The sequence below is a fragment of the Aulostomus chinensis genome, chromosome 3 (assembly GCF_037954235.1).
Source record: "Aulostomus chinensis isolate RoL2024-O1b breed Wild chromosome 3, RoL_Achi_v1.0, whole genome shotgun sequence".
NCBI lineage: Eukaryota > Metazoa > Chordata > Actinopteri > Syngnathiformes > Aulostomidae > Aulostomus > Aulostomus chinensis.
In genome coordinates this window covers 3,003,875-3,013,934 of record NC_141322.1, presented here as the reverse complement: position 1 = coordinate 3,013,934, position 10,060 = coordinate 3,003,875, and positions in this window count along the sequence as shown.

The following is a 10,060-nucleotide window of genomic DNA, read 5'->3' as shown; positions in this document are numbered from 1 at the left end:
AGGACATTCCTACAGTCTGTGGCGTGGTTTTTTGTGTATGTAGGTGGCGCTATTGAGTAGAGCGCCTCTTTTTTTTTTAATTATCGAATTTTTCGCCGCACCCGATGTGCTTACCAAATTTGGTGAGTTTTCATGCATGTTTAGGGGGTCAAATTTACTTTAGAAGTGGCGAGTGTGACTTCGAAACATAATAGGGTCTTCGCCAGGGACTGGCTCAGGCCCTAATAATTAAAGCTGCAAGCAGCGTTGTTAGGGCCTGAGCCCCCGCCTAACCGCGGCCGGATCACCGGCCCCAATCCAACGGTGTAATCGGCAAATCCCTAGGCCTTGTAGTTTAGGAGATACAAGCCTCAGTGCGCTGCACAGCGCGACTGCAGAGTTGAGAGCCGGCCCTTTAAGAGCCCCTCCCTTCTCTGCTCGCTCTCTGCCATCTGTGTCAGAGTGGAGAGCAGAGGAGGATTTGGCAGTTTAACTGTGAAACACAGTCATAACTCAGCATATGTTTGTCAAAAGTGTAATGTAAAGACATCAGTGCGTAGAGTTTTTTCTCAGGAATTCAATGGTGTGTTTTCTGAATGTGTGAGTGTTTTAGTTTAGAAGCTACAAGTATTTGTTTGAGAGTATGTACATGAGGGCAGAGACCCTCCAATATTGGTTTCCATGACAACAGTAAACAAATCTCTGCCATCTGTGCTAGAGTGGAGAACAGCTGAAAAATGCACATTTTTAGTGTGTGAAAAGCAAATAACTCTGCATTTGTTGCTTGGAAGTGGAATATAATTCCATATTTTTGTAGAGATTTTTCTGAGGAATCGACTGGTGTGTTTTGTGAAGCTGTGTGAGTTTCAGTGTAGATGTGAGAAGCGTTTGTTTGAAAGTATGTACCATGAGAGGACACGGCCACCCCATTGACTTCCATTGTAAGCGTGAAATGTGTCTCCCCGACTTTGACGGCTTATAAAATCCAAACCGAACGCGTAGTATATTATTCTTACTGAACTTTTAATCAGCACAGTTGGGAGAGTAATGTGTGAAAGTTTGGAAGCGATGCCATTTACGGTTTAGGAGGAGATAGATTTTGTTTGGGAGTAAAAAAAGTCTAAATTTTGACAGTTTTGTCCAATTTGTGGACATTGTGTTGTAGATAGGTGAGAGGTCAGAGTGTATGAATTGTTCGTCTTGCTGAGACGATTCCAACGGTGTTGGTCCCATGTCTGTGGGACATTCGTGTTAGCAGTTATAGGGCTCCCAATTTTTTGCGAGTTTTTTGGCTCCCTAGGTGGCGCTATTGAATTTTTGCGAAATTTTTTTTTTAAATATAAAATTTTTTGCCAGACCGGACGTGTGTGCAAAATTTCAGCGAATTTCATGCATGTTCAGGGGGTCAAATTAAGCGTTAAAGTGGCGGCGGAAAAAGAAAGAATAATAATAATTAAAGCTGCAAGCAGCGTTGTTAGGGCCTGAGCCCCCGCCTAACCGCGGCCGGATCGCCGGCCCGAATCCAACGGTATAATCGGCAAATCCCTAGGCCTTGTACTTTAGGAGATACGAGCCTCAGTGCGCTGCACAGTGTGACTGCAGAGTTGAGAGCCGGCCCTTTAAGAGCCCCTCCCTTCTCTGCTCGCTCTCTGCCATCTCTGTCAGAGCTGAGAGCAGAGGAGGATTTGGCAGTTTAACTGACAAACACAGTCATAACTCAGCATATGTTGGTCAAAAGTTGAAAGTAAAGACATCAGTGCGTAGAGTTTTTTCTCAGGAATTCAATGGTGTGTTTTCTGAAGGTGTGAGTGTTTTAGTTTAGAAGCTACAAGTGTTTGTTTGAGAGTATGTACATGAGGGCAGAGAAGCTCCAATTGTGGTTTCCATGACTACAGTAAACAAATCTCTGCCATCTGTGCCTGAGTGGAGAGCAGCACAAAAATGCACATTTTTAGTGTGTGAAAAGCAAATAACTCTGCATTTGTTGCTTGGAAGTGGAATATAATTCCATATTTTTGTAGAGATTTTTCTGAGGAATCGACTGGTGTGTTTTGTGAAGCTGTGAGAGTTTTAGTTTAGACGTGAGAAGCATTTGTTCGAGAGTTTGTACCATGAGAGGACACGGCCACCCCATTGACTTCCATTGTAAGCGTGAAACGTGTCTCCCCGACTTTGACGGCTTATAAAATCCAAACCGAGCGCGTAGTATATTATTCTTACTGAACTTTTAATCAGCACAGTTGGGAGAGTAATGTGTGAAAGTTTGGAAGCGATGCCATTTACGGTTTAGGAGGAGATAGATTTTGTTCGGGGAGGAGCAAAAGTCCTCATTTTGACAGTTTTGTCCAATTTGTGGACATTGTGTTGTAGATAGGTGAGAGGTCAGAGCATATGAAATTTTCGTCTTGATGAGACGAGTGCAACGGTGTTGGTCCCATGTCTGTGGGACATTTGTGTAAGCAGTTATAGCGCTCCAAAGTTTTTGCGAGTTTTTTGGCTCCCTAGGTGGCGCTATTGAGTTTTTGCGAATTTTTTTTTTTAAATATCAAATTTTTCGCCGGACCGGACGTGTGTGCAAAATTTCAGCGAATTTCATGCATGTTGAGGGGGTCAAATTAAGCGTTAAAGATTCCCGGATGAAAGAAAGAATAATAAGAAATTAAAGCTGCAAGCAGCGTTGTTAGGGCCTGAGCCCCCGCCTAACCGCGGCCGGATCGCCGGCCCCAATCCAACGGTGTAATCGGCAAATCCCTAGGCCTTGTAGTTTAGGAGATACGAGCCTCAGTGCGCTGCACAGTGTGAGAGCAGAGCTGAGAGCTGGCCCTTTAAGAGCCCCTCCCTTCTCTGCTCGCTCTCTGCCATCTCTGTCAGAGCTGAGAGCAGAGCTGAGAGCAGAGCTGCCAGCTGGCCCTTGAAGAACCCCTCCCCCGCTGCACTGTGTCTGATCTGTGCTGGAGTGGAGAGAGTGGAGGATTAAGAGAAATGTAGTGTGTAAAAGGTGAATAAGTCGGCATACGTTGGTCAAAAGTCACACAAAATACCATATTTTTGTAGGGATTTTTGTCAGGAATACAGTGGTGTGTTTTTAAAAGCTGTGGAATGTATGGTGTAGATGTGAGAAGCATTTGTTTGAGAGTATGTACCCTGAGAGGACACGCTCTCCCCATAGACTTCCATTGTAAGGCGAATAGTGTCTCCCCCACTTTGACGGCTCATAAAATCCAAACCGAGCGCGTAGTATATTAACCTTGAACAACTTTTAATCAGCACAGTTGGGAGAGTAATGTGTGAAAGTTTGGAAGCCCTGGCATTTACGGTTTAGGAGGAGATAGATTTTGTTCGGGGAGCAAAATTGTCCAAAATTAGACATTCGTGTCCAAATTGTGGACATCCTGTTACAGTTAGGTCAGGGGTGTGAGTGTATGATTTATCCGTCTTGATGAGACGAGTTCAATGGTGTTTGTCCCATGTCTGTAGGACATTCCTACAGTCTGGGGCGTGGTTTTTTGTGTATGTAGGTGGCGCTATTGAGTAGAGCGCCTCTTTTTTTTTAAATTATCGAATTTTTTGCCGCACCCGATGTGCTTACCAAATTTGGTGAGTTTTCATGCATGTTTAGGGGGTCAAATTTACTTTTGAAGTGGCGAGTGTGACTTCGAAACATAATAGGGTCTTCGCCAGGGACTGGCTCAGGCCCTAATTAAAGCTGCAAGCAGCGTTGTTAGGGCCTGAGCCCCCGCCTAACCGCGGCCGGATCGCCGGCCCCAATCCAACGGTGTAATCGGCAAATCCCTAGGCCTTGTAGTTTAGGAGATACGAGCCTCAGTTCGCTGCACAGTGCGAGTGCAGAGTTGAGAGCCGGCCCTTTAAGAGCCCCTCCCTTCTCTGCTCGCTCTCTGCCATCTGTGTCAGAGTGGAGAGCAGAGGAGGATTTGGCAGTTTTACTGTGAAAACCAGTCATAACTCAGCATATGTGGGTCAAAAGTGGAACGTAAAGACATCAGTGCGTAGAGTTTTTTCTCAGCAATTCAATGGTGTGTTTTCTGAAGGTGTGAGTGTTTTAGTCTAGAAGCTACAAGTGTTTGTTTGAGAGTATGTACATGAGGGCAGAGAAGCTCCAATTGTGGTTTCCATGACTACAGTAAACAAATCTCTGCCATCTGTGCTAGAGTGGAGAACAGCTGAAAAATGCACATTTTTAGTGTGTGAAAAGCAAATAACTCTGCATATGTTACTTGGAAGTGCAATGTAATACCATATTTTTGTAGGGATTTTTCTGAGGAATCCAGTGGTGTGTTTTGTGAAGCTGTGAGAGTTTTAGTTTAGACGTGAGAAGCATATGTTTGAGACTATGTACCATGAGAGGACACGGCCACCCCATTGACTTCCATTGTAAGCGTGAAATGTGTCTCCCCGACTTTGACGGCTTATAAAATCCAAACCGAGCGCGTAGTATATTATTCTTACTGAACTTTTAATCAGCACAGTTGGGAGAGTAATGTGTGAAAGTTTGGAAGCGATGCCATTTACGGTTTAGGAGGAGATAGATTTTGTTCGGGGAGGAGCAAAAGTCCTCATTTTGACAGTTTTGTCCAATTTGTGGACATTCTGTTGTAGATAGGTGAGAGGTCAGAGCGTATGAATTTTTCGTCTTGATGAGACGAGTGCAACGGTGATGGTCCCGTGTGTGTGGGACATTCGTGCAAGCAGTTATAGCTCTCCAAAGTTTTTGCGAGTTTTTTTGCTCCCTAGGTGGCGCTATTGAGTTTTTGCGAAATTTTTTTTTTAAATATAAAATTTTTCGCCGGACCGGACATGTGTGCAAAATTTCAGCAAATTCCATGCATGTTCAGGGGGTCAAATTAAGCGTTAAAGAGGCGGCGGAAGAAAGAAAGAATAATTAAAGCTGCAAGCAGCGTTGTTAGGGCCTGAGCCCCCGCGCGGCCTACGGCCGCGTCCTTGACACCGGCCCGAATCCAACGGTGTAATCGGCAAATCCCTAGGCCTTGTAGTTTAGGAGATACGAGCCTCAGTGCGCTGCACAGCGTGACTGCAGAGCTGAGAGCTGGCCCTTTAAGAGCCCCTCCCTTCTCTGCTCGCTCTCTGCCATCTCTGTCAGAGCTGAGAGCAGAGCTGAGAGCAGAGCTGCCAGCTGGCCCTTTAAGAACCCCTCCCCCGCTGCACTGTGTCTGATCTGTGCTGGAGTGGAGAGAGTGGAGGATTCAGAGAAATGTAGTGTGTAAAAGCTGAATAAGTCGGCATACGTTGGTCAAAAGTCACACAAAATACCATATTTTTTTAGGGATTTTTGTCAGGAATACAGTGGTGTGTTTTTAAAAGCTGTGGAATGTATGGTGTAGATGTGAGAAGCATTTGTTTGAGAGTATGTACCCTGAGAGGACACGCTCTCCCCATAGACTTCCATTGTAAGGCGAAAAGTGTCTCCCCCACTTTGACGGCTCATAAAATCCAAACCGAGCGCGTAGTATATTAGCCTTTAAAGATTTTTGAAGAGCACAGTTGGGAGAGTAATGTGTGAAAGTTTGGAAGCCCTGGCATTTACGGTTTAGGAGGAGATAGATTTAGTTCGGGGCGCAAAATTGTCCAAAATTAGACATTTGTGTCCAAATTGTGGACATCCTGTTACAGTTAGGTCAGGGGTGTGAGTGTATGATTTATCCGTCTTGATGAGACGAGTTCAATGGTGTTTGTCCCATGTCTGTAGGACATTCCTACAGTCTGTGGCGTGGTTTTTTGTGTATGTAGGTGGCGCTATTGAGTAGAGCGCCTCTTTTTTTTTTAATTATCGAATTTTTCGCCGCACCCGATGTGCTTACCAAATTTGGTGAGTTTTCATGCATGTTTAGGGGGTCAAATTTACTTTTGAAGTGGCGAGTGTGACTTCGAAACATAATAGGGTCTTCGCCAGGGACTGGCTCAGGCCCTAATTAAAGCTGCAAGCAGCGTTGTTAGGGCCTGAGCCCCCGCGCGGCCTACGGCCGCGTCCTTGACACCGGCCCGAATCCAACGGTGTAATCGGCAAATCCCTAGGCCTTGTAGTTTAGGAGATACGAGCCTCAGTTCGCTGCACAGTGTGACTGCAGAGCTGAGAGCCGGCCCTTTAAGAGCCCCTCCCTTCTCTGCTCGCTCTCTGCCATCTCTGTCAGAGTGGAGAGCAGAGGAGGATTTGGCAGTTTTACTGACAAACACAGTCATAACTCTGCATATGTTGGTCAAAAGTGTAATGTAAAGACACCAGTTTGTAGAGTTTTTTCTCAGGAATTCAATGGTGTGTTTTCTGAAGGTGTGAGTGTTTTAGTTTAGAAGCTACAAGTGTTTGTTTGAGAGTATGTACATGAGGGCAGAGAAGCTCCAATTGTGGTTTCCATGACTACAGTAAACAAATCTCTGCCATCTCTGTCAGAGCTGAGAGCAGAGCTGAGAGCAGAGCTGCCAGCTGGCCCTTTAAGAACCCCTCCCCCGCTGCACTTTCTTTGATCTGTGCTAGAGTGGAGAGAGTGGAGGATTAAGAGAAATGTAGTGTGTAAAAGCTGAATAACTCGGCCTACGTTGGTCGAAAGTAACACAAAATACCATATTTTTGTAGGGATTTTTGTCAGAAATACAGTGATATGTTTTTAAAAGCTGTGCGATGTATGGTATAGACGTGAGAAGCATTTGTTCGAGAGTATGTACCATGAGAGGACACGGCCTCCCCATTGACTTCCATTGTAAGCGTGAAACGTGTCTCCCCGACTTTGACGGCTTATAAAATGGGAACCGAGCGCGTAGTATATTATTCTTACTGAACTTTTAATCAGCACAGTTGGGAGAGTAATGTGTGAAAGTTTGGAAGCCCTGGCATTTACGGTTTAGGAGGAGATAGATTTTGTTCGGGGAGTAAAAAAAGTCCTGATTTTGACAGTTTTGTCCAATTTGTGGACATTCTGTTGGAGATAGGTGAGAGGTCAGAGTGTAAGAATTGTATGTCTTGATGAGACGAGTCCAACGGTGTTGGTCCCATGTCTGTGGGAGTTTTGTGTGAGGAGTTATAGCGCGCGAAATTAAAAAAAATTATCTTTTTTTTGTGTGGCTCCCTAGGTGGCGCTATAGACTTTAGTGGCGTTTTTGTTTTTGATTAGTGAATGTTGAGACATACCGAACGATTGTGCCAAATTTCAGCGAATTTCATGCATGTTCAGGGGGTCAAATTAGATTATGCGCGTTATGCGCATTATGCGCATATAGCGCGCACTCATTGAGAGCAAGAACAGTATAATACCAGGTTTTGAATGGGTGTGTATGTGAAAACTGGCTCCGGGCCGTCTGACCCAGTTGCCTCATGGGTGTTGGGGGGGCCTGGGACACTGTTTAGTGTGTGTTTTTACTGTTTTTAGTGCTGCTAATGTGTTGCTCTGCCGAGCAAACATAATAGGGTCTTCGCCAGAAGTACCTTCTGGCTCAGGCCCTAATAATTAAAGCTGCAAGCAGCGTTGTTAGGGCCTGAGCCCCCGCCTAACCGCGGCCGGATCGCCGGCCCCAATCCAACGGTGTAATCGGCAAATCCCTAGGCCTTGTAGTTTAGGAGATACGAGCCTCAGTACGCTGCACAGTGCGAGTGCAGAGTTGAGAGCCGGCCCTTTAAGAGCCCCTCCCTTCTCTGCTCGCTCTCTGCCATCTGTGTCAGAGCTGAGAGCAGAGGAGGATTTGGCCGTTTAACTGTGAAACACAGTCATAACTCAGCATATGTTGGTCAAAAGTTGAAAGTAAAGACATCAGTGCGTAGAGTTTTTTGTCAGGAATTCAATGGTGTGCTTATTGAAGGTGTGAGTGTCTTAGTTTAGAAGCTACAAGTGTTTGTTTGAGAGTATGTACATGAGGGCAGAGACCCTCCAATTGTGGTTTCCATGACTACAGTAAACAAATCTCTGCCATCTGTGCCTGAGTGGAGAGCAGCTAAAAAGTGTACATTTTTAGTGTGTGAAAAGTAAATAACTCTGCATTTGTTGCTTGGAAGTGGAATATAATTCCATATTTTTGTAGAGATTTTTCTGAGGAATCCAGTGGTGTGTTTTGTTAAGCTGTGAGAGTTTCAGTGTAGACGTGACAAGCATTTGTTCGAGAGTATGTACAATGAGAGGACACGCTCTCCCCATAGACTTCCATTATAACGTGAATTTTTGTCGTAACTTTGACGGCTTATAAAATCCAAACCGAGCGCGTAGTATATTATTCTTACTGAACTTTTAATCAGCACAGTCGGGAGAGTAATGTGTGAAAGTTTGGAAGCGATACCATTTACGGTTTAGGAGGAGATAGATTTTGTTCGGAGGGTGCGATGGTGAAAAATTGGACGTTTGTGTCCAAATTGTGGACATCCTGTTGAAGTTAGGTCAGGGGTCAGAGTGTACGAATTTTTCGTCTTGATGAGACGAATCCACCGGTGTTGGTCCCATGTCTGTGGGACATTGCTCGGGGAAGTTATTGACGTAAACGTGTTTTTGGCTTGCTAGGTGGCGCTGTTGAGTTTTGCGTGTAAATTTTTTTTAGAATATCAAATTTTTCGCCGGACCGGACGTGTCTGCAAAAATTCAGCGAATTTCATGCATGTTCAGGGGGTCAAATTAAGCGTTAAAGAGTTCGCGGAATAAAGAAAGAATAATAAAACGGAGCAATTTCAGATATAATTTTGCCACCATTGGTTTCAATGGGAGACCTCACCCCCCTGTCCCCCCCCGGACCCTCCTGTGATGTTTTTAGAGGCCTGTGATGTTCCTAAGTGTGTGTTTTTACTGCTTTTAGCGCTGACTTCGTGTCTCTCTGACTTCGAAACATAATAGGGTCTTCGCCCAGAAGTACCTTCTGGCTCAGGCCCTAATAATTAAAGCTGCAAGCAGCGTTGTTAGGGCCTGAGCCCCCGCCTAACCGCGGCCGGATCGCCGGCCCGAATCCAACGGTGCAATCGGCAAATCCCTAGGCCTTGTAGTTTAGGAGATACGAGCCTCAGTGCGCTGCACAGCGTGACTGCAGAGCTGAGAGCCGGCCATTTTAGAGCCCCTCCCTTCTCTGCTCGCTCTCTGCCATCTCTGTCAGAGCTGAGAGCAGAGGAGGATTTGGCAGTTTAACTGTGAAACACAGTCATAACTCAGCATATGTGGGTCAAAAGTGGAATGTAAAGACATCAGTGCGTAGAGTTTTTTGTCAGGAATTCAATGGTGTGTTTTTTGAAGGTGTGAGTCTTTTAGTTTAGAAGCTACAAGTGTTTGTTTGAGAGTATGTACATGAGGGCAGAGACCCTCCAATTGTGGTTTCCATGACTACAGTAAACAAATCTCTGCCATCTGTGCAGGAGTGGAGAGCAGCCGAAAAGTGTACATTTTTAGTGTGTGAAAATCAAATAACTCTGCATATGTTGCTTGGAAGTGGAATATAATACCATATTTTTGTAGAGATTTTTCTGAGGAATCCAGTGGTGTGTTTTGTGAAGCTGTGAGAGTTTCAGTGTAGACGTGACAAGCGTTTGTTCGAGAGTATGTACAATGAGAGGACACGGCCACCCCATTGACTTCCATTGTAAGCGTGAAATGTGTCTCCCCGACTTTGACGGCTTATAAAATCCAAACCGAGCGCGTAGTATATTATTCTTACTGAACTTTTAATCAGCACAGTTGGGAGAGTAATGTGTGAAAGTTTGGAAGCGATGCCATTTACGGTTTAGGAGGAGATAGATTTTGTTCGGGGAGTAAAAAATTCCTTTTTTTGACAGTTTTGTCCAATTTGTGGACATTGTGTTGTAGATAGGTGAGAGGTCAGAGTGTATGAATTTTTCGTCTTAATGAGACGATTCCAACGGTGTTGGTCCCATGTCTGTGGGACATTCGTGCAAGCAGTTATAGTGCTCCATATTTTTTTTTAGTTTTTTTGCTCCCTAGGTGGCGCTATTGAGTTTTGGTGAAATTTTTTTTTTAAATATAAAATTTTTCGCCGGACCGGACGTGTGTACAAAAATTCAGCGAATTTCATGCATGTTCAGGGGGTCAAATTCAGCGTTAAAGTCGCGGCGGAAGAAAGAAAGAATAAT